Source organism: Acanthochromis polyacanthus, chromosome 23 (genome assembly GCF_021347895.1).
Source record: "Acanthochromis polyacanthus isolate Apoly-LR-REF ecotype Palm Island chromosome 23, KAUST_Apoly_ChrSc, whole genome shotgun sequence".
Classification (NCBI taxonomy): Eukaryota; Metazoa; Chordata; class Actinopteri; family Pomacentridae; genus Acanthochromis; species Acanthochromis polyacanthus.
In genome coordinates, this window is record NC_067135.1 from 24,051,104 (window position 1) to 24,076,415 (window position 25,312).

Here is a 25,312-nt window from a genome sequence, read left to right on the forward strand (position 1 = left end):
AGATGAGACAACCCAGGGGAATTAGCAAGGAGAAGTCCCTAAACAAACAAACTAAAAGTGTGACATGAACTAGGGAGGCTGAATTCAACAAACCACGGACACCAAACAACATTCAATAGACAAGCAACGAACACAACACACAACATATCCATGGTTCACCTCCATGGATGGTGAGAGTCACGAATTTCTGTTATTTTGAGGGTCAGAGCTAAAAAATGTGGAAACCAGTGGTACAGATAATAAGATACTTTTGTACAGCATTGCATCAGTGACTGATAAAGAGCCTTTTGGAATGTACATCCAAAATATTTGTCTTTGCACTCATTCTAAATAATTTTTTTTTGTCTTCACGCATCCCAACAGGAAACCACATATCACCACAGGTTAGCAAAGTGGTTGCATCAGGTGAGGACATGTGGATTTACATCTGGTTTGCATTGCTCAACAAAGCACAAAACCACAGTCTGTGACCTTAAGTGGACTTTCTGTTGAACAAGCATCAAAATTACCTTCACTTGTACCACTTTCTGCCTTGCAACATTTTCCATACCTGTGGTTGGACAACTATTTAAATTTGATCTGAGAACTGTAGCTCAACTACACTGCAAAGTTAAATTGCACTCATTGATCTAGGGGGACCATCTCAGTGTACTGAGAAAAGTATCATTTTAGATTCAGTCTGAAAGAGACTGATTACAATGAAATTGATCAGTCTGTTAGCTGACTGTCTTACCTTCTGACTGAATTGACCTCAGTTCCCACACAAAGAAAAACATGACAATTTTTCTCAATGAAAATATTCATTAACTAGTCTTCCAACAGAATACATGTGTTATATACAATGACACTGGAGTGTAGACAGTAAATGTATGACATCAGATTACTCAACTGAATGAAGAGGATTATGGTGATTATGCCTTCATCAATACCAATTAGTTGATGAACCAAAGACTTGGGGTGAAGCCCAACAGTACTGCAGAGAAAAGTTCATTGTGGACAACATGGAAGATGTGGCTCAACTGATTACAGCTGCTGGCAGAGGCTACAGTGGAAAAGTATGGATTGGCCTGTATTACACTTCCATTAAAACCTGGACCTCTTGGTCAGATAGCACAGAGCACGAATTCGGAAACTGGCTGCCTGTGTCACATTGCAGTTGGGACTGGTTTTATTGTTGTATTGTTGTTTTAGAGATTTATTTTTGCATGTTTTTAATTATTAGTGTTTTGAGTTTTATTGCATGTTTTTAGATGTCCCACTGCCAGTGAACGCCTCTTATGAGGCAATATGCTGCACCTGTGAGGTTCTCCCTTCTCCCTCACAGGAGCCAATTGATGGCGGAGAAAGAGGCTCCGGACTGGAAGGAGAGGGGCTATAAAAGAGCCTGTGGAGGATTACAGGGGGGATGGCAGTTGGAAAAGAGCGACAAGAGAGGAGACAGCATGAGGCCGGGAACTGGGCAGAGGAAACGCTGAGGTGAAGCAGGAAAAGACCCAGAACTAGTGATGGTGAAATCGAAGCTTCATGAAGCAATGAACCACTTTGACACATCTGCTTCAAGAATGACACATTGTTTCGAAGCATTTGACACAACCAGAAGAGTGACATCTGCTGGTCCTGTGTCAGAACTGCATCCAAGTGGAAAAAACTGAAAAAGCCTCAGGACTGCTTGTCTCACACTGTTTTGTACTTGCAATAAATGTTTTAAAACGTTATATATATATGTATGTTTGTGTGCATATATGTGTAGTGTGTTTCTATGAATGCATGTGTGTGTATGTGTGAATCTATGCTTATGTATCTGTGTGTTATTTAATGTATTTAATGCAACTAGACATATCTAAACTAAATTCTAACTAAATGTATGCTCTCCCTAACTTCTCTCAAAATGACAAATGGCAAATGCACTAGCCTAATCTCCTCCTCTCAAAAACCCACAATTTGAGGAGTGAATCAGACCCCTATGCCTTTTAAGATCTGGACAGATTGAAATGTCCCATCCCTTCAAAGTTCTAGCGAAGCACCGCGACACGCGATGTGATGTAACGAGGCTTCGCTCTCGATAATCACGTGACTGTGGGCGTGCTGAAGCAGGGATCGAAAAACCGTCGCGGAACACTTCCGCTTCAAAAGCTCGGCACTGTGTCGAGCAAACTGGCTCGAGCGTAACATCACTACCCAGAACGTCACACTCGCAGCAGCAGGGCTAATAGCTCTGCATGGTGTGTGAGTATCCCTTTGGGCTGTTAGTAACGTTCTGGTGTGTGTACATCCCCAGGAGAGGGTTGATACGTTCATACTGGCAGTGGTTTTGTGTCCTCGAAGTGGCCTTCAAGCAGAAGAGTCCGGGCCTGGGAGAAGACTGTTGGACACTGTAGCCACTGAACCTTGGCACCTGACCCCAGTTTCCCTGAACCTTAAGTATTCATTTTAAACACAGACCTCTCGTTTTAATGGACGTTCACCCCGCCGGCTCTTAATCTGGTTGACACTATTTTAGGAAGTTGTAACCAGTTTTATTGGGATTTTAAAGAACTGCTCCTTGTAAATAAATTATTGCCTGCACCGGCATCTCGTTTTCCGCTCTCTGTTTTAATTGTCACTGTCAGTGTGCTCCACCCGATATGTAAAGAACCTGCAACAAAAATTTACAATACCATTTACCCTGTCATTCCACTTCACACTCCGCGACTCACACCTGCATGCCCATCTCGTAACACTGGACACTGTGCTACCAGTTTGATCGGTGCTACTGATGCTGGAAAGTGGGCTGACGATCGTTGCGACAAAAAAACTTCCTTTCATGTGCCGCTACGGTGAGTTGTCTTCAGACAAACTCACACTGACTGTGTTGAACTGACACTCAAGTCTATTTTTCAAGAATCTGTATTTCCATTTTGTCCACAGAGGAAAAAGCAGCAGTTTCAGATCAAGCTGAGGGCTCTGAAATTCACAATGGACCTGAATGACCCCGCTGTGACGGAGGCCATCCTGAAACTGGTCAGTGTGAGATGAGATAGTTCATGTTAACATTTAAATTTAAGGGACATAAATCTGTAAGAACAAGAATAAAAATCATTTCTTTTTGCTCCTGAACCTGTTTTTCAGCTGAAGGAGAAGCTGAAAGAGAAAGGGATCACAGCAGGGGTCAAACTTAGATGGGTCAAGAAGCCTGACAACACCATCTTCCAGGAAGAGAAGGAAGAGAAGGATGAACTGTAAACTGTATTTACAGGATATCTTTCATTTGTTTTACTTTGAAGGTTTATGTTTTAGGTTGACATGTTAGAGCCAACTAATAAATATTAAACTGTCATGTGAGACATTTATTGTTTAGGAGTAGAGCAGAGTAAATTGTTCAGAAAACTGAACAAATATCTTATTTATCCTGTTGCTGTGTTGACAAATTAATGGTAGGACAGATTTACAGATGATTTTATGCAACATACATGAGAAAATCTACACATTTAAAACTTTCTCATGTATAAATGTTGTAATGAACTGCAGAGACATCAGCGTATCCCTGTAAAGCTGGATTCATTTATATAGCATGTTGTTGGATATTTAAGTGTGATATGTGTGATGTGGTAGGATCTAATATTGTAGCTTTGAAAGAAAATCTCTGAGACTGTGAGAGTCGAGTGAATATTCTTCATTGTGTGGTTATTTAAATATCTACAGAGCTGTAGCTGACTTTTATCTGTCATTTGTGTTAAAACATACTGATTATTATTTATTACGTTGGTTTTGTTTTCATACATTTTTTGACAATAACAATTATAAGCAGCTGTACTCTTTTAAATTTAAATGTGACACTAAAACTTATAGTTTCTAAACCTTCTGAATCAGCCGAGTTGCTACGTGAGCTCCTGAATTAAGAAAATAAAGTCAATATGAATGTTAGAAACATTACCTGAAACAAACTCTGAAAATGAAAAAGTTCTCATAGTTTACTTTGTAATTAACTATCTGGTTTAAACAGAGACTGAAAGCTGTTTTCCATGATCTTAAGGGGATTTCAGGAAGTAAATAACATGCAAATAATGTTATGTCACAGGACACTGTACCTGGAAACTTAGTGAGTGATGATTTTGTTGTTTAACTCTGACCAGGTGAGCTGAGATTAAATGTGAAGGCTGATTTTGAACGAAACCTGTAATAATTTGCGGTGTTCTGACTGCTCTACTTGGTGGCAATAAAGCACAAGAAAACCAAACACCTCTGATCCTGTAATGAGTGGTGACACTCCATCCTGTTTCTCTGATGGGTCAAGGAAGGCCAAAAGTTCAGTTTGTCTTCTGATAGATGGAGAATAATTTGAAAATGTAATAAAAATACTGATTAAAGGGGCACCGAATTTAGATTTTTATGCTCGTAACAAAGTCTCATATTAATGTGGATGAATCTTCGTTATTTACACTTACTAATGCCCCATTTTCGATTCATGAATCATTTTGGTTTTGTAAATATTTGTATTTTATTAATTTTTTGTCGACTCGTCTAGAATTTCCTGTGAGAGACGGAGCGATTTACAGCAAATACGGGTGCGCGTGCGCTGACGGAGCGTAGCAGAGCGGAGCTAGTTGTTTTTAGCACTAGCAGAGTGGAGAGTTGGTTGAGAAGACGGCACACATGGAGCGCAAAAGGAAGCGAACAGAGCAAAGTCTGCAAGCAAAAAGGTTGTCAGATCGACAACGAAGCAAAAGAAAAGTTCATCTTGTACAGGCATTTCAGAGGTGGAGAGAATTCCTGGAGCAAAAAGGAATCAAAACAGATGCCGAGCTGGCTGTGCTTCTCCTAGACAGGTACATAACTTTAGCTCTTTGTAAGTTTGATACAATTCTTTTGTCTTTTGTGTGTGTTGCTTGCGATATGTGGTTAGTAGACTATGGGATTAGTTTGACTGTGACTGGTTTAGTTGATTAACTTTGTGGCAAAAACACTGTGTGGGTATTGGCTAATGTAACGTTAGCTCGGAGCTACCGAACGTTAGCTCGGAGCAGCTTTGACAACTCAGTTTTACAACATTAGACTGCGGAGTCATTTACACACGTTATTGTTCAACAATGATTTCAACTCCGCCGGCTTTCCTGAGGCTCGCTCGCTCGTTTACGATGGTTTGCGACAGTGCGCGCCGAGGCTCACGGGAAATGTAGGCAACGCTACATTTCCGCTAAAATCTTCCTCGGTGCCCCTTTAAAAGGCAACATGTTGGAGGTCAGTTATCTCTGTTCGTCTTCACATGTTCAGCAGGCTCATTCTGCTCATTCATTGGTGGAAAAATGGCTTTTAAACACTTTCCACACTGGAAATCCCTGATCAGACTGCTTCTGTTACTGAAACCTGCTACTATTTCCCAAAGATACCAAGTTTGGCAGTAAAATGGAGGTCTGGGAGTCCTCCACAGGAAATATTTAGTATCAAACACTTAGTTTCCTGGGGCCTCATTTATAAAACATTGCATAGATCCATACTAAAAGTTTGCGTACGCCGAAAATCTGAAATGGGCGTATGCCCTTCACCCCTGATTTATAAAACTGTGCGTACGCACAGCTGCACGCAATTTCTTGATAAATCACACACCAGCTGGAAGATTGCACAGGTGGATCCACCTCACATTCCGCCCACAACACACCCACATTTTACCATGAATGGTCAATGCAAAGTAACCCATGAATGTAGCTGTATATAAATAAGCTGCTGATCCACGGCATTTTACTCAGCACCGACCTGCAGTCTTTTCCCTACACTGCTGTGCGTCAGGATGAATGAATAGGTAGGAATAGATAATAGATAGGATTTAGACAACAAATGTAACCTCATATATTCTTCATATAAAACACATACCTGTTGACCACTTCCCGCTGGAAGGAGCCGGTGTCGCCAGAAACCCCCGAGTCGTCAGCTCCTGTGTCTGTACCGGGATGGCGTGGTTTCGGTGGGTGGGTCTGTATAAGACGGCCCAGTTCAGCACATAGATCCAAGAGTACTGCTCTAGGGAATCTGAATCAGCTTATTAGCCAGTCATCGACATGGGCAAATCCCCGTGATTCCTAAAATCTCTCTCCATTCTTAACGTGATCTTCCAGCAATGCCAGCGCATCCATTGTGCCACATTACGCACGGCTGTCAGCCGCTATTTATCCGCTTGATCAGCGATTGGACTGATTGTCACATGCCTTTTCCAAATTAGTAATCAATCAGTGCCACTCACCGCTCTATATCATTTGAAGATGGAAGTTTGATATATGAACGTAGTTCTGCAAATACAGTCGTAGGCCGAATGGCGCACTATAGAAACATCTACAACAATGAGGGTTTATGATTATCCGGCTCTACAAGTCTAATATGTGATGACAATAAAGGTTTGAGACCAATCTGGTTTCAATTCACCACTTCACCCTCCGGCACTGCCGTTCCCTCTGTCTCCAAAATGTGCATAAGCAAGCATCAAAGTTGGCACACCGGTGCGCACATTCTCACGCCAAGTTTGTTTTTATAAATCACAACCTTTGCGTAGAAAGCCCTGTTTTGTGCGTACGCAAGCTTTAGAAATGAGGACCCTGGTGATCTTTTTTGTACAAAGTTGTTCTTTTTCTACCTCCATTTTTGGTGGAATTTATGTCAAAGAAAACATAAAATTCAGAAAACACACACTTATGCCAAGTATATACACTACCGTTCAAAGGTTTGGGGTCACCATGAAAACACATTTTTATTCATGTGCTAACATGATTGCACAAGAGTTTTCTAATCATCAGTTAGCCTCTCTACATGGTTAGCTAACAAAATGTAGTATTTTTACACAGGAGTGATGGTTGTTGCAAATGGGCCTCCGTCGCCCCTCGTAGATACAGGGAGTCCTTGATTTGCATTAGAGTTCCATTCATACTGATCAACGCAGTCGATTTTTGCAATAAGTCGGAACTAAGGCAAAAATGTAAACAATGCCGTCATGTGCATTATGACATCAATCAGTTTTTCAGAAAAGTCATGAATACCAATGACTTTCATGCATGTATGAGTCAGACTTTGGCTTGGGAGCCATAATTAAGGGCAAAAAGTTAGCAAATGTAGCACAATCCAAGGTGGCATACCACTGGCAAATGTAAACAAAGTTGTCTCATGGCGCCACATGACGGCGTATTTGTTCTCTCCCCTCGCTAAGTGACAATGTATTCGTCTGCTCACCAATCAGTTCCATGTAACCAGTTCCACGTATCGGTGAAGCACAGTACGTCGTAAACCGAAGACCCGTCTATATATATGAACAATATAACGATGAAATGTCGTAGGTCGAGGACGTCATAAACCGAGGACCCCTTGTATTCCATTTACAATCAGCTGTTTCCAGGTACAATAGTCATTGACCACATGGGCAATGTCTAGAGTGGATTTGAGTCATTAACCACGCCCAATGGGTACGTCGGCGGGGTTATTGCATTTGTTGCGGTATCTGGCTGGGTAAGTATGTATGTGGCTATGTCCGGTCCGATATCTCTGCAACCGCTGAATTCAGGATAATCAAACTTGGCACTGAAGATCAGTCTAAGGTCCCCTGCTCAGTTGTGGAGTTACAGGTCAGCAGATCAAGTAGGGAGGGAGATACGTACGATGATCAAAATTGATACATATTGCATCAGTTGTATAGGGAGGACAGGGTTTTCGCCAGCAGAGGGCGTGGTTCTGCCCTCTACTGAGGGTTCATCTAGTTTCGTGTTTTCATTGGAAAAAACTGCTTTGCTTTCAAAATTTTTCATTTCATTTTAATTTTATTTATTTATTTTTAAAATGGGACAGTTCGTATTAATGTACATTTTCATGTAAATACGAGAGATTATAGCCATGCGGGTAATTTCCATCTAAAGTCCCATTGGCAGATCAAAGATAGAATAACATAAAACCATAACTAAACAAATAGCATAAAACCATAATAAAAAAAGATATACATATATATATGCACATATACCTACATATACTGACAGTCAATTGAAACTTTGAGGTAGAAATGTACGCAGCATTCTACTTGTAGGGGGGTTGTAATTATTCATTGTGGATTTACTGATGATCTAGTGTCCTGGTAGCTGAGATAATGATGAGTTGTCATTTTGTCATGAGTCATTGCACATGGGTTGGTCACTTTGCAAAAGAGAACCAAATACACACCAAGCAATACTCAGTGAGTATCTGCACAATTTGAGAATGGGTTTTGAAGGCCTATATAAGGGCCCAAAAAAGGCCACCATTGTTAGCCCAGTGAACAGCATCATGCCGTGTCTATCACATGAACAACGTCTCCGGGCACTGGGTATGGTGGAGGCCGGTTTGAGCTACAGTGATGTAGCCAGGCGTATGGGCTGTTCCCAACCCACAATCAGAAGCCTGGTCCAAAGCATGCGCCGACGGATTGCTGCCTGCATCGAAGCAAATGGAGGCCATACTCGGTATTGACTGTTGTGACTTTGTGTTTGGCAGGTGCCGTTTTCTTTTGTGAAATTCTTCATTTTGAAATCATTCTTGAAACTTTAGATTTTTGTTTCTGTATGCTAATATGCTAAACAAATGATTCATATGAAGAAAATCCAGTTTCGGGCTTCAAAATAAAAATTATGTTGAAAAATATGGTCTCAAAGTTTTTATTGACTGTCAGTGTACATATATAAATACACACACGCACGCACGCACGCACGCACGCACGCACACACACACACACACACACACACACACACACACACACACACACACACACACACACACACACACACACTGTGTTTTCCTATCATTGTGGGGATCTACCATTGACTCCCATTCATATCTAACCCCTAACCCTTACCCTAACCCTAACCCAGACCATGCCTAACCCTAAAGAAACGTTTTTGCACTTTTACTTTTTCAGTAACAACAACATGGCCAAGAAAACACTGTTTAAACTTGTGGGGACCCAAATGAGGTCCCCACAAATGACATGTTTTTTGGTTTTCCTATTGTTGTGGGGACATTTGGTCCCCACAAGTATAGCCAGAACCTGGGCGCACACACACACACACACATACATACACATATATACACACATACATATACACACACATATATAAAAGAAAAACAACAACAAAGGATAACACATGGAACAAACAAAAGCTGGGAGACCAAAGCAGCTCGCATCACAATTATACTGCAAATATCTCTTTGTTGCTATTGTACTTGTCCCTCTATCATTATTGCCCATTGTCATACTACACTTTTCCCTCTGTCACGATAACATGAGAGTCCACTACATATATCCCTCTGACACTATTACTGTCATGGCTCCTCCCTCGCCTGCTCTGCGCTCCAGCTGATTGCCATCAGCTGTGAGGGACCAACCCCTGTTTCTTTTTCCCTAGCCCTAATCTCGTAACCCTTATTTTATCTTTCTTCTCTTACTCTTTTTCTTTTGATCCCTACCCATGTTTACTTTTCCCTAACCCTAACCACTCATTCCTTATTTTATGTTTTTCAATTTGCTCTTTCTTTATTCCTACCCCTCTTTTCTTTTGCTAACCCTAACCTTTCTCACCCTTAATCTAATATTTAACCGTAATTGCTTATTTTTCCTATACGCACAAGTTTGCATACGCACGACTTTGCATACGCACGAGTTGACCAACTACCGTCTGGAACGACCTGCTTCGCCTGCTGCCTCCGCGACCCAGCCCCGGATAAGCAGAAGAAAATGGATGGTCCATTGACCTTTCCCATCCTACACTCCTGGACATATTGTGACTGTTATTATGATTATCATTATATTGTTGTTTATTGTTGCTATTGTTGCTTTACTGTAAGATGTATGCTGCTGTAACATGGGAAATTTCCCTGGACATGGGAATAATAAAGAACTATCTTTATCTAGAATCTTTAAGACTTGTTTATAAACTGTTATGATAGGTTTTATGGTTGTTTTGCAGGCCACTGCCCAACTTGTTATACAATACAACATGTGGGGCATCATCATTGTATCAAAATATAGTTTTGCTGATTCCAAAGATAAATTATTCCGAATAAATCTAAAATTGGACAGGTTAAATTTCATCTATTTAGTAATCTTTCTCACCTGCTGTTTAAAATTAAGTTGTGAGTCTAAAATAATTCCTAAGTATTTAAATTCTTGTACAACATTAATTGTTGGGCTTTGTACAGAGATATAAAGATCGATTTCTCCAGTTGTCTCTTTGGAAAAGTACATACACACAGTCTTAGAGATGTTAAGATGTATTTGAAAGCGATCAAGCCACATAAAGACATTACTCATAGCAACTGTCAGCTCTTGGGCAGCTTGCTTTTTGTCTTTTGTGTGAACATACAAAACTGCATCTTCGGGCATACATTTGACAGATCACATTTGGAGGACAACAATTTGGTAGATCATTTATAAATAAACTGAAAAGCAGTGGCCCCAGCACCGACCCTTGTGTTACTCCAAGATAGTTATCACGGTGTAATGATTTTATATTCTGTACTCTAACACGCTTAGTCCTTGAAGAAATATAGGAATTAATCCAGTTCAAGGCATTCACTGAAAAATTAAAATAGGATAGTTTGGTCAACAATATCTGATGATTCACAGTATCAGATGATTTCCTAAGATCAATAAAAACAGGCCCAACAATGCCCCCTGTCTCCAACCTGGATTGAAAATTTTCCAAAAACACAAACAAACAGCTGTCTCAGTGGAGAGGACATTTCCAAGTGAACCCAAATATTTTGAATGGTAGTATAAATATAAATCTAATTACATTTTCCACAATAGCATGAGGGATTTTCAGACCTCATAATTCATATTCTGACAGAAAAAAAAATTCTGTCTAGCAGTATTTACTGTGTCTGAAGTGCTTGGACAACTCGAGCTCCACTATGTTCATGTTCTTGATTCACATTGATCATAAGTTGATCCAAACACTAGCAGGAGTTAACCAGAGCAAGACAGACACTTGGATGTTTCGATGTCTTTTTTACTCCCTTATCGACCATGAGTGTTTCTTTCAGACTGTCCAGTTTGGCAATGACAAGCTCAGTGTGGAATGAAGTCATGGTTTTCACCTGTCAATCACCTAAACTCTTGTTTTACTGATGTTTTACTTTCATTACTGAGGAGTGGTAGCAGAAGTATAATCTGTTGAGGGGCAATGATTTACAGAGGGCTATCCGCAATGGCCTACTTTGCTTGTTGTCATCACAACCTTACCCCAGATAAGCAAATTAGTAGGGAAATGCTGCTTGTCGTTGCACAACGTCAGACGTGACGTGTGAATGTGCTGCCGCTGTTATGTTCTTTATGTTTATTCAGTACAAAAGCTTACACATGGAGGTTACTTTAAATGATGTGTGCTGCTACCAGCCTCAATTAAATCACTACAACATAACACTGAGGCTGTGAGACTATGTTGGTCTGTTCTTTGTCATTAAGTTTGAAGTTTTATATTGACTGATTAGTGTGTGTGTGCACAATGGTTGCATGCTTCACCTCCAGAGATGGTGGGAGTCACAAATCTCTGTTATTTTGAGGGCCGGGACAAAAAATGTAGAAACCAGTGCTTCAGACCATACCATGTTCATTGTGCAGTGTTGTCTCAGCAACTGATGAAGAGCCTTTTGGAATGTACATCCATAATATTTGTCTTTGGACACATTCTAAATGATTTTTTTTCTTTTGTCTCTTCACATATCCCAACAGGGAACCACATGTTAGCCAACTGCATCAGGTGAGGATATGGGGGATTTACATCTGGTTTGCATTGCTCAACAAAGCACAGAACCACAATCTGTGACCTGAAGTGGCTTTTTTTGTTGTACAACTATCACTTACCTTCACTAGTAACACTTTCTGCCATGCAACACTTTGCATAACTACATTCTGTGGTTGGATGACTATTCAAATTCGCTCTGGAAAGAAAGACATTATGCAGAACATTTTCATTACGACCACTAGTTGCTGTGATCGGCCTTCAAGTGTGCGGCCAGTGACAAGGACAGTGTCAAAGGCTTCAGAGGGCAATAAAGTAGATGGAGCCCATCAGGAAGTCAGTGGTTGCAATGGAACCCTTCTGGAGGCCAGGGGCAAAGATGGAGCCCCTCTGGAGGACCGGGGCAAACATAGAAGCCCTCTGGAGGCCAGGGGCAAAGATGGAACCCCTCTGGAGGCCAGGGGCAAAGATGGAACCCCTCTGGAGGCCAGGAAGGAGGCCAACAGCAGTGACGAATCGGGCCAATTGCACGACAAGGCCCAATACAGAAGTAAGGGAAGCATTAGCTGACTCTTGTAGTCCCCTGGTCTTGACACTAGTGGAGGTGGGAAAAAATGAGACGCCGTTCACCTTCTGGAGTGGAAGGAACAAGTGAGATAATATCCATCCTCTTGGAGGTGGCCATGTTTCAGGACTGGTAGCAGGGACCTCCATGAAGCTGGGGAGAAGTGAGATCTGGTGTTGTCAGGAGCCACACTTTCTCCTGGAAGGTCTTCCAGAAGGTGGCCCCTTGGAATCTCGGAGAGCAGGATCAGGCAGGAAACCTGTTGGTGCGGGATTGTCCACTCCACTGGATCTGAGAGGTTAGTGGGTGTTGGTGTGGACAAGATGCTGGCAGGCTGGAGTTTAGCTGACTATGCCTATGAAGTGCTTGGACAACTCTAGTTCCTCTGTGTTCATGTCCTCAATTCACATTGATCATAAGTTGACCCAGACACGGGCTGGAGTTAAATAGATCGTGATTTACACTTGGATATTTTGACTTCTTTTTCAGACCCTTATTTACCATGAGTGGTTCCTTCAAATAGTCCAACTTGACATAGAATGGCTGAGTGAGGAATGAAGTCACTGTTTTCATCTGTCAATTATCCAAACTCTCATTTCAACTTATGACTGTAAACACACTGTCCTCGACCTACAATGAACTATAGATTATAATTTTTCCTCACTGTCAGTATTATTGTTGCTAATACGGAGAAGAGAAGGAGGAGGAGGAAGGGTGGTAGCAGAAGTACAAACTGATCAGGAACATTGATGTATGGAAGGATGTCAGTAATGACCTACTTCACCCATTGGTATCACAACCTGAGAGCAGATAAGCAAATTAGTAGGTAAAGGCTGCTTGTTGTTGCACAAAGACAGACATGACATGTGAATCTGTTGCTGCTACATTCTGTGTTTACCCTGTACTCTAATTTACACATGGATGTTACTTTAAATGATGTGTGCTGCTACAAGACTCTTCTAAATTACCTCAGGATAATATTGAGGTTTTGAGGCAATTTTGTTCTCTTGTTGTGAATATGTTTGGAGTGTTTGGATTGACCTTTTAGTGCATGTGTGTACTATGTTTGCATTCTTCACCTCCACAGATGGTGGGAGTCATGAATCTCTGTTTTTTGAGGGTCAGGGCTAAAATTGTAGAAACCAGTGGTACAGAAAATAACATGTTTATTATACAGTGTTGCTTCACTGACTGATGAAGAGTCTTTTGGAATGTACATCCATAATATGTCTTTGGACTCATTTTACTTTTTGTTTTTTAAAATTTTCTTGCATCTTCAAGTTTCCCAATAGGGAACCATTTATCACCTCATGTTGGCAAACTGGTTGCATCAGGTGAGGACATGCAGATTTAAATCTGGTTTGCATTGCTCAACAAAGCACAGGACCACAGTCTGTGACCTTTATTGGCCTTTTTGTTAAACAAATATCAGAGTTGCCTTCACTTATACCAATTTCTGCCATGCAACATGTTCCAGAACTACATCCTGTGGTTGGATACATATTTAAATTCACCCTGCAAAGAAAGATGTCATTATGCAGAACACTTTCATGACCACCTCTCCTTGCTTTGGAGGGCCTTCAAGTGTAAGGTCAGTGGTGAGGACAGTGTCATGGGTGGGCCGATATAAAGAATCCGGCGGGCCCGCTCTAGTGGGCATCAATAGAGATGGAGCCCATTGGGAAGCCAGTGGTGGAAACGGAACCCTTTACAATGACGTACTTCACCTGTTGTCCCCGCAGCCTAAGCCCACATAATCAAATTAGTAGGTTAATGCTGCTTGTTGTTGCACAAAGATGATGACATGACGTGTGAATCTGCTGCTGCTATGTTCTGGGTGTTTACTCAGTACTAAAGCTTACATATGGAGGTTATTTTAAATGATGTGTGATGCTACCAGCCTCTATTTAATTCGTAGAACAAAAATAATGAGATTGTGAGACTATTTTGTTCTCTTGTTTTGAATATGGTTGGAATGTTTGGATTGGCCTTTTAGTGTATGTGTGTACAATGTTTGCATTCTTCACCTCCAGAGATGGTGGGAGTCATAAATCTCTGTTATGATGAGGGTCAAGGTTAAAACACGTGGAAAACAGTGGCTCAAAAAATAACATCTCATTGTACAGCGTCGCCTCATCAACTGACAAAGAACCTTTTGCAATGTACATTCATAATATTATTCTTTGGACTCATTTAAAAATGTATTTTTTTAAGTATCCCAAAAGGGAACCAGATGTAATCTCATCCTGGCTGCATCAGGTGAGGACATGTGGATTTACATCTAGTTTGCATTGCTCAGCAAAGACAGAACCACAGTCTGTGACCTTAAATGACCTTTTTGTTGCACAAATATCACAGTTGCCTTCATTTGTACCACTTTCTGCCATGCAACATTTTCCAGAACTGTGGCTGGATGACTATTCACATTCACCGTTTGAAGAAAGACAACATAATGTGGAACACTTGAATTACCACCACTAGTTTCTGTGGTCGGCTTCCAAGTCCTCCCCTACAGTCAACTGGTAAATTTATGAGAATCCATCTCAATGACTTCAGTTTAGTATTCAATACTAACATCAAATGGTGATTAAAAAAAGCTCCAACACCTCAGTGTCACCACATATTTAAAAGTCAGAATACAAGGTGTGTTCTCACCGCTTTCCTCTACATCCTGTACGCTAATGTACATGAACAAATGACTGAACACACCTACTGGGCACAGGCCCATCAAAATATACATCCCAGAATCAGACAGACAACAACCAAAGTGAGATGGAATGAACAAAAAAATCACCACAAAGAGACAAAACGTCAACAAGTCGATGTAAAATGACCAAAATCTCACATAAATGACAAGAATTAAATGCAAATGACCACATATAAATGTAAAAATTACATCCAAATCACCAAATAACGATGCCAAATTACTATTCAGAAACACAACATGATGACAAACTTAAGGAAAATGTAGCTGTAGACACAAAACAATCATGTCTTGCTCCTCTGTGAGATGAGTAGGGAGACTTTCACACATCAATAGGGGCAATTTTTTAAATAATCCATACATCCATAATCCGTAAATAAGATGTTATTTGTTCTTGCTCTTAGTGCTTTTACATTTTAACTCCATTGCTTGGTGCTTTGCACATTCATTTTATTGTCTATGTTGTGTTTTTGTCATGACCCTGTTTGTCTGGAACCTAGTGTTATATTGTCTAGTGTAGGTCCCTTGATGTCGTTTGTCAGTAACTCAATGTTGTCTTGTTGCGTTATTTAAGGACAAGTCTCTCTTGGGAATGAGAGTGTGTCCCAATGAGACTACCTGTTTAAATAAAGGCTAAATTAAAAAAAAAATTAAATAAATTACTAAATATCATGACATGGGGCAAGGTGACCTGATCACTGCTGGCAGCAAATGAGATGCTCATTGTTTTGCAAATCAAGGGATTAGAATTTGTTTTAAGAGGAAGAAGTAAGGTCAAGACAAGGAGCAGAGGGAGGAAAGGGGAGACATGAAGACATCGCTGCAACTGCAATCCGGCAAATTGTTAAAATTCTGAGCTTTAGATAAAGAGACAAGAAGTGGAGAGTTTGAAGATGTCACCAGCCTGCAGTCCAGGTAAGAAATATCCTTAAAAACATAAGAAAATATAACTAATGAATAGATTTTAGTCTCTTCAGTGCATACAATAGACCAACAGAACAGACCCAGATATTATTTTACTTGCAAGTTAAGAAACAAACAACATCTTGTCGAACTTCAGAATTCCAGCATGTGTTGACAGGTTCTGATGAATGTGTTTTATCCTCAGGTGTTAACGGGGCCTTGCTGTGCATCGTCCTTTTATCAGGTCAGTCTGCATGTGTGTGATTCATGATAAAAGTTGTTCTGATACACACAAAATATGTTTAAAAGCAGTGGAATATTTCAAGTTTCAACAGCTATAAAAAACTGTGAAAATAACTGCAAATGTATTTAAATAATTACATTTTTGGAGCATTTAAATACAGTGAAACTGTAAGTCTGTTATAGAACAAATTCCCATTTATAAATCATCTGATTTTTGTTGTCTGTTCTTGACATTCTTTCCATTGACTTCTGAAGCAACTGTTGGATTTCTAACATGTTGAATGAAGAATCTGTCTCCTACCAACCCAATCATTTTACTATCTTTAAAGATAGAGACAGCTTTAAGACTTTAAAAACAAAATGTGAATGAATACATGTTTTGAGTATTCAAACATTTCAGCAGAACAAAATGGTGTAATCAGGAGAGAAAACTTCAAACAAGTGGATGATGTAAATATGACACGTTTGTTTCATTTATGACCATTTTCAGCCCACAGCAGTCATTGGTGTCCAACCTACAGGCATGGTTGATCCACGTCTGTCTTATTTTTGCTTTTATGTGATATTTGTGTGATCATTTAACCTGTTGACATAAGAACCATGACAGACCTGACCTTAACAAACAAGTCATTTTAACCCAAACTCAAAGGTGAAATTGCTTATTTTACCAAAACAACAAACCTTAAACCTTAATGTGAATGATTAGTTTGCTGTGTTAGATTTGTCAGCTGTCATGGTACAGGGTTGTCTGAACCCAAAGTGAGAGCACACAGAGCAGCTGGAGGCAGATCAGAATCAAAAAGTCTTGATTACAAAAATAAAACACAATGAACCAAGGCTAAAACTCACTAAGGGGAAAGGAGGGGGGAAGGCAGGCTTCAGAGGTCCAACAGTCTGGAGGACATGTGCTTGCGCAGCAAGACGTGCGGCGGCAGCCACTGGACAGAGCTCGAAAGGAGTCTGTCCTCGTCCTCTTTCTGGAAGATTGTGGGGGTCCACGTCCTCTATCCGGAGCTGTTCTCCATCCATGCTGATCACCTGGAGTGTGACAAGAGGGGAGAGGAACAGAACGGACGGAGGAGCAATTGGCAAGAAAAAGAGGTCAGGCAGAGGCCGTGACAGTGTACCCCCTCCACCACTCAAAGTGCTGGAGGGGGTTACACATAGTTCTGTCTTTAGTTTAGTTCTGTCTCTCTAACCCCTGTCTTACACATAGTTCCCACTCATCTGAGTGCCTGGGGAGCACCCTGACAAGGGGGGGTCCTGAAGGAGGGTCAAAAAATTCACAACCCAAGGTGTTAGACAGTCAGGGGGCGGTCCAACGCATGGCAAGCAAAGAAGTACAAAAACAAGAGTTCAATATCCCACAGGCAGGCAGGTCAGGCAAACTGAGAGATTCTGGGGGACGGCCCAGGGACAGGTTGGGCAGGCGGAGTCACTCCGTAGGCCGGTGGAGAAGGCAGGACCCCTCTGGCAGTCGGTCAAGAGGCTGGAGGCCAAGGAGGGACCCCTCCAGTGGTCGGGTAGGAGGCAGAAGGTGAAGGTGGGGCCACTTCAATACCAGCGAGGTAGTATCAAGCTCATCTGGGACTGCGGAGGATTCGGCTCTCGGCTTCTCCAGCACAGATGAGGCAGCTTTGAGTCCCTCCAGGAATGGTGAGGGAGTGCCGACCCCCTGTCAAACTGGTGAAGAACCAGAACCAGAAACAAAATCTGCAAGAGAGAAAATGCTCGTATCCTGCTGCGAAGTTATCCTGAAAAAAACAACACAGAGCGCTCCACCAAACTATTGCGAAGCCTGCCAGCCCGCCCTGAACTAATCAGCCTGAGAAGCTGATCGTGGTGCCATACAAGCACCACCTAGATAGATACAGTCTGGTGAATTTGTGGGGGGCTGGCAAAGGATCTGGGTCACTCTGTGTGCTCTCTGGGTTCATGATGGTCAGATCCTTCTGTCACAGCATGGGGGGAGGGTCTGAACTGTGAGAGCACAAAGATGAGCAGATCGAAATCAAAAGGTCTTTATTACAATTAATAAAAACACCATGAACCAAGGCTAGAACTCATGATGGGGAAGGGAAGTGTCCTGGGAAAGAAGCTGGTCTGCGTCCTCTGTCTGGACTATTGTGGGGGTCCAAGACCTCTATCCGAAGGACTGCAACCAATAGGAAGGGAGGGGATCAGGCCAGCGGTCGGGTCAACAGCACAGGGAAACAGTCACTGCTACAAATGATGTTGTCTTGTTCAGGATGATAAATGTGAGTAGTATATAGGAGACACTTTTGAAACCTTGGCACGTGAAAATGCGCGCATCATGCACACCAGCATGGTTAAAAAAAATTAATTATGAAATATGAATTATGAATTATAAAATATGGATTATGAATATAATCATAATAAAATATAAAATAAATAAAATAAACCCATCCCCCACTGCATGTCTCCCCCCCCACACACACACACTGACATGTTTGAACATGCCCATGTGAAAGAAGCAGACAATAATTATAATAACCCCAAATAAATTGCCTTTATCATAAAATGTAAATTTAGATCTCCCTTTTTGTTTTTTAAGAACACATTTGCTATTGTTACATACCAACATCTGGCTCTGAAAGACTGCTGAGAGTTTGTCTTTGCTTGTTTAACCATGTAAGACCCCCAAAATAAAAAAAAACTTAAAAATGTACACATGTGAGAAAGAAATGATATAGAAAAATGAGCAAAAATAAAATAAAATTAAGTAAAACTAAAAGTTTCTATAGATAAAGATAAATCATTTTTAAAAAATTATGTACAGATGCTGTATTTTTGCAGCAGTGGGTTTTACAGGGTTAAAAGGTATTTCTGTATTGAAATCACAATTTTTTCAATATCAGTTGTTCTACAGCTGCTTTAAAATATATATTTTTTAAATTAGGGTCCATAAACCCAGCTCTAAATGACCTCAAGAAATAAAAAGTTAGAGCTCGGGGGCACAAGGCCAGGCGTGTCTGAACATGCCCATGTGAAGAAAGCACAGTAGCCAATCAGGTTTATTCCACCTGGATAAAATCTCTGTGAAACAAGCAGAGGACACCTTTTTTTTGTTTGGAAAGGCTACTTTTGCGTGAAAGACAGCTGACCCAGACGCTAGTACCTTACAGCGGACTCCGACGTTCCTATTCTATTACAGACGATGACTTCATTTAACGGTAGGCGTGCAGATGTACCTTTTACATATATATTTTACTGCATGTATTCTGTGTGTACGAGATTAAGCAATCAGATGAAACAAAATCAGATGATATTACTAAAACCACAGCAAGAAACCTCCAAATATGAAGCAAAGCGGAATAAATATAGAAGAAAAATCTCATGTTCAACTGTAGAAACCTTTATAGATGCTTATTTGTTATACTAAAGGTTGTAAATAACCCAAAATAATAATATTTGGTGTAAACATCACTTTTTTAAATGTAAAATTGTGTTTTTTTGTGATATGTTTGAAAAATGAAATATTAATGACAAAAAATGACTAGAAATAGATAAATAGATTGATTTAACATGAGGTACTTGTCAGCATAAATAGACTATAAAACCCATAAACTCCCATTTTACTGGAACTTATGTGGTATCAGATACAAGCGGTTCTCTTATTTACTTTTATTTCTATTCCTTTTTTTAAATACACAGTTGAATTACAAAGACAAACAGCAGTTTAGCTGCACATTTCTGCACATGTATGACAACATAATAACGTAAAATAGTGCAGAAATTACATAGAAGGTGCAGTTTGCATGTAAATATGTAGTTTCAGTAAATAAATACAAAGTGCATGAGGAAGTAGGTGCAGATATTTCCAGATTCTGTAAATTCAAAAGTGAGTAAATTATATTAAATTTAAGTGCTACTTTGTATTTTAACAGATCTGAAGCATCTACTGGGTTTAAAATCCAGTTTTTTCAGTTAGTTTGAAGTCAATGAATAAATATTTATTGCAGTAAAATCATTTAAAGATGACTTGGAGGGAGAATTCATCTGTTTTAGACAAGAAAAGCAAACAAAAGTGCATTTTTTACAGTTACACTGATCATATTGGGGTTTATTTTGAGATTTTTATCTGCTTTCCAATAGAAATAATTCAGTTTCTGCTACTCACAGCTTTTTCACAGAGGTAGTTTTCTATTATTGTTAGGAATCTACAACAAAATCTGACTTATCTGTGTGTGCTGGTGTTTATTTCCAGTAATTCGGACAGTGTGTCTGTCAATAAATATGGCTGTTGAATGCAAAATAACAAAATAAATTCACTGTGGAGGCAGAAATGTAACACATATCTCCAAATAAACCCAAAACCACATATGTAAATGCTCAGAAAATACGGTTTTATATCATTAATGTGATGCAGAACTTCTCGTTTTCAATCCTAAAGCCAACATGTTTGTATAAATGTCACATTTTAGTGGTGGAGTCGGCCTGAGGCGGTGCAGCCTTCCCTCCATCATTGGATTCTGATGTGAGATGAATCCACATTTAGATCTTCATATGTGTCTGTTTGAGTAATTATTAAACCTCAGTCTAATTTCCTGTTTACATAAAAAGGGGTCTTACATGGTTAAACAAGCAAAGACAGGTGGATTAATAATGAGGTTTAATAATCGAAAGTGCTCCAAACTAAAAACGAGACTGAAGTGGCAAACGGAAACTAAACAGGGGGAAACGGCAGGGCTACAAACAGATACTGAAACAAGGGGAAACTAATAACTAGAGTGAAAACAAACTAAAGTCCATACCAACAGCTGAATTCAAAAGGGGGTAAATCCACAAGGGGAGCGAAGCAAAGAAATCCAAAAACAGACAAACCCAGAGAAAGGTAAACGGGGACGCAGTCTGAAACTGCATGTATGTCTACAATGAGCCAGCAGAGACTGAGGGGAAGAGCAGGGCTTAAATGGCAGAGGAGACAGGTGAGTGTAATTGACTGATTACTGCAGCTGAAGCTCATGAGCAATCAGGTGGCCGAGGGCAGGGAGACAGGGGGCGAGCGACTGGGAGAGAGAGACACAGGAGAGAAGGATGACAGACACAATGACAACCTTCACGTGCGAAGGTTTCAAAGGTGTCTCCTATATACTACTAATGGGTCTTTTTCAGGGCTCTGTTCAGGCCTTCATCAATACCAATTAGTTGATGAACCGAAGACTTGGGATGAAGCCCAACAGTACTGCAGAGAAAAGTTCACCGACCTGGCTAATGTGGACGACATGGAAGACGTGGCTCAACTGATTGCAGCTGCTGGCAGTGGCTTCAGTGGAAGAGTATGGATTGGCCTGTATGACAAACCTTGGAGCTGGGGGTGGTCGATGCTAGACGATGGCCACTACGGAGAAATCAGTTCCTCCCATATCATGTGGGGCACCGGTCAACCAGATGGTAGCAGATTTGAGACAAAGCTATGCTGTACTGCAAAAGATGGTCGATTCCATGATGTGCCATGCGACCACCCATTCCCCTTTCTCTGCTACGACAATTCAGACGGTGAGGAAAACGTTGCTTGTGTTGGTTTCCGTGATCCAATAACATGTAGTGTATTTTCCAGACTTGGGTATAATTACTATTTCAAGTATGTGTATAGACCCCAAAACAGAAAATGAACAGCAGCTTTGACTGTTTTGTCTTGCAAAGATGTAAGTCAAATGTCAAGATTTGACTCTTTTCTGAATTTGATTTCATGCGCATTGGACTTTTTAAGAACTGCCGGTCAGCATAAATTGTTGTTGTGTGCAAATTAGTCTGACTGAACTTTCAAAATTCTTGCCAGCTTCTTCTCCCCCAAGCTATGTCTTTGTAACAAAGAACCGGACGTGGGAGGAAGCTGACAGCTACTGCAAAGACTTCCACACAGGCCTGGCCATGACGAGGAATGAAGAAGAGAGGATACAGGTCCAGCATGCTGTACCAGGAAATACATATGCCTTAGTTGGCCTGTACAGAAAAGCCTGGCACACTAGATCTGATGGCACACACCACGAATTCAAAAACTGGCTGACTGGACACCCATTAGCTAACACTGGAAACTGTGCTACCAGTTGGATCGGTACTACTGATGCTGGAAAGTGGGTGGAAGATCGTTGTGACCAAAAACTTCCTTTCATGTGCCACTACGGTGAGTTGTCTTCAAACAAACTCACACTGACTGTGTTGCACTCAAGTCTGTTTTTCAAGAATCTGTATTTCCATTTTGGCCACAGAGAAAAAGCAGCAGTTTCGGATCAAGCTGAGGGCTCTGAAATCCACAATGGACCTGAATGACCCCGCTGTGACAGAGGCCATCATGAAACTGGTCAGTGTGAGATGAGATATTTTAAATTTAAGGGACATAAATCTGTAAGAAGAATAAAAATCATTTCTTTTTGCTCCTGAACCTGTTTTTCAGCTGAAGGAGAAGCTGAAAGAGAAAGGGATCATAGCAGGGGTCAAACTTAGATGGGTCAAGAAGCCTGACAACACCATCTTCCAGGAAGAGAAGGAAGAGAAGGATGAACTGTAAACTGTATTTACAGGATATCTTTCATTTGTTTTACTTTGAAGGTTTATGTTTTAGGTTGACATGTTAGAGCCAACTAATAATATCAAACTGTCATGTGAGACATTTATTGTTTAGGAGTAGAGCAGAGTAAATTGTTCAGAAAACTGAACAAATATCTTATTTATCCTGTTGCTGTGTTGATAAATTAATGGTAGGGCAGATTTACAGGTGATTTTATGCAACATACATGTGGAAATCTACACATTTAAACTCTGAAAACTTTCTCATGTGAAAATGTTGTAATGAACTGCAGAGACATCAGCGTATCCCTGTAAAGCTGGACTCATTTATATAGCATGTTGTTGGATATTTAAGTGTGATGTGGTAGGATTTAATATTGTAGCTTTGAAAGAAAATCTCTGAGACTGTGAGAGTCGAGTGAATATTCTTCATTGTGTGGTTTTTAAAATATCTACAGAGCTGTAGCTGACTTTTATCTGTCATTTGTGTTAAAACATACTGATTATTATTTATTACGTTGGTTTTGTTTTCATACATTTTTCTGACAATAACAATTATAAGCAGCTGTACTCTTTTAAATTTAAAGGTGACACTAAAACTCTTATCGTTTCTAAATCTTCTGAATCAGCCGAGTTGCTACATGAGCTCCTGAATCAAGAAAATAAAGTCAATATGAATGTTAGAAACATTACCTGAAACAAACTCTGAAAATGAAAAAGTTCTCATAGTTTACCTTGTAATTAACTATCTGGTTTAAACAGAGACTGAAAGCTGTTTTCCATGATCTTAAGGGGATTTCAGGAAGTAAATAACATGCAAATAATGTTATGTCACAGGACACTGTACCTGGAAACTTAGTGAGTGATGATTTTGTTGTTTAACTCTGACCAGGTGAGCTGAGATTAAATGTGAAGGCTGAATTTGAACTAAACCTGTAATAATTTGCAGTGTTCTGACTGCTCCACTTGGTGGCAATAAAGCACAAGAAAACCAAACACCTCTGATCCTGTAATGAGTGGTGACACTCCATCCTGTTTCTCTGATGGGTCAAGGAAGGCCAAAAGTTCAGTTTGTCTTCTGATAGATGGAGAATAATTTGAAAATGTAATAAAAATACTGATTAAAAGGCAACATGTTGGAGGTCAGTTATTATCTCTGTTCGTCTTCACATGTGTTCAGCAGGTTCATTCTGCTCATTCATTGGTGGAAAAATGGCTTTTAAACACTTTCCACGCTGGAAATCCCCGATCAGACTGCTTCTGTTACTGAAACCTGCTACTATTTTCCCAAAGATACCGAGTTTGGCAGTAAAATGTAGGTCTGGGAGTCCTCCACAGGAAATATTTAGTATCAAACACTTAGTTTCCTGGTGATCTTTTGTGTACAAAGTTGTCCTTTTTCTACTTCCATTTTTGGTGGAATTTATCTCAAAGAAAACATCGAATTCAGAAAACACACACGTATGCCAAGTATATACACTACCGTTCAAAAGTTAAGGGTCACCATGAAAACTCGCATTTTTATTCATGTGCTAACATGATTGCACAAGAGTTTTCTAATCATCAGTTAGCCTCTCTACATAGTTAGCTAACAAAATGTAGTATTAGAACTAGGGATGGCTCGATACCACTTTTTCACAGCCGATACCGATATCGATACTGCAGCCTTGAGGATCGGGTGATACCGATCCGATACCGATATGATTCTTTTTGTCATTCTAAAAGTTGTTAATAATACATGGATGTAATTTGCTTGATACTGACATCTAAAAACACCACATTCATTGTACAACACCTGTTCTGGTCCCCTAAAGAAAGAAGGAAAACATGTGACAACAAGTTATGTGTAACTGCTGTGGCTTTATTAAAACTTAAAGCTCACATCGCTTTTAACAGCGTTTGTAAACACAACAGACCCAGCTGTACCATTCAAATGTTTGAAATAAAACTGCAACTTGGTGCACATATTTCAATTAAACTAAATAATCCCAGTGTATGAACAGAAAAGTCACATTATACCTCAATGGCATTGCAAGGCTGCAATTAATACTTTTATGAATTAACATAAAATAATAGCATCTCCACTAGAATAATGTAGGTAGTTCTCAGTAAGTTACACATGGCTCCTTAAGACACACAATAAAAACAATAAAAATCTAGGCTATACACCTGATTTGCTGCACCAAAACAAAAACAGAAAAACAAGGGTAAACAGTGACAGTGCAATCTCGTGTCTTCTTTTGCATGCAGCCGCTAATGTTGTACTGTATGTAAAACACAGTGAACAATTATTTTATTGACACGTGTACAACACTGATGGAATATAAACAATTAAACCAATTAAAGCCTGTCCTAATGTTCTCATGCGAGTGAAGCTGAGAGCAGCGTAGGATCTCCTCTGATGCCATTTAGACACCGGTGGGGATGAGAAGAGGAGAGACCTGTCACCTAATCATATTTAACACGAAAACATGTCCACATTTCGCTACTTAATCACATTTAACCCGAAAAACAGTAGAAAACAACAATAAAAAAAACAGTAAACGTACAACAGAAAAGCCGTCAAGTGGCCACAGAGTGAAACGTAAGGCGCACGCGTTCACGCCAAGGGGGAGTCAGATTTTTCCAGGGGTCGAAAAATACTAA

The 25,312-nt window shown here is 40.3% G+C and overlaps 2 long non-coding RNA genes across 2 annotated transcripts in view; both read left to right on the forward strand.

Annotated features, from left to right (window-relative positions):
• The window catches only part of LOC127532464 (uncharacterized), an 8,008-nt gene extending 3,792 nt beyond the window's left edge, over positions 1 to 4,216 (forward strand). Inside the window, exons 2-3 of the long non-coding RNA XR_007939908.1 lie at positions 2,908 to 3,000; positions 3,109 to 4,216. This is a non-coding gene — a long non-coding RNA (uncharacterized LOC127532464). The remainder of the gene's footprint in view (positions 1 to 2,907; positions 3,001 to 3,108) is intronic.
• Positions 4,217 to 21,956: 17,740 nt separating this feature from the next.
• On the forward strand, positions 21,957 to 23,798 carry LOC127532465 (uncharacterized). The gene is made up of 3 exons (XR_007939909.1): positions 21,957 to 22,283; positions 22,369 to 22,460; positions 22,554 to 23,798. It is a non-coding gene; the product is annotated as an uncharacterized LOC127532465 (long non-coding RNA).
• The last annotated feature ends 1,514 nt before the right edge of the window (positions 23,799 to 25,312 follow it).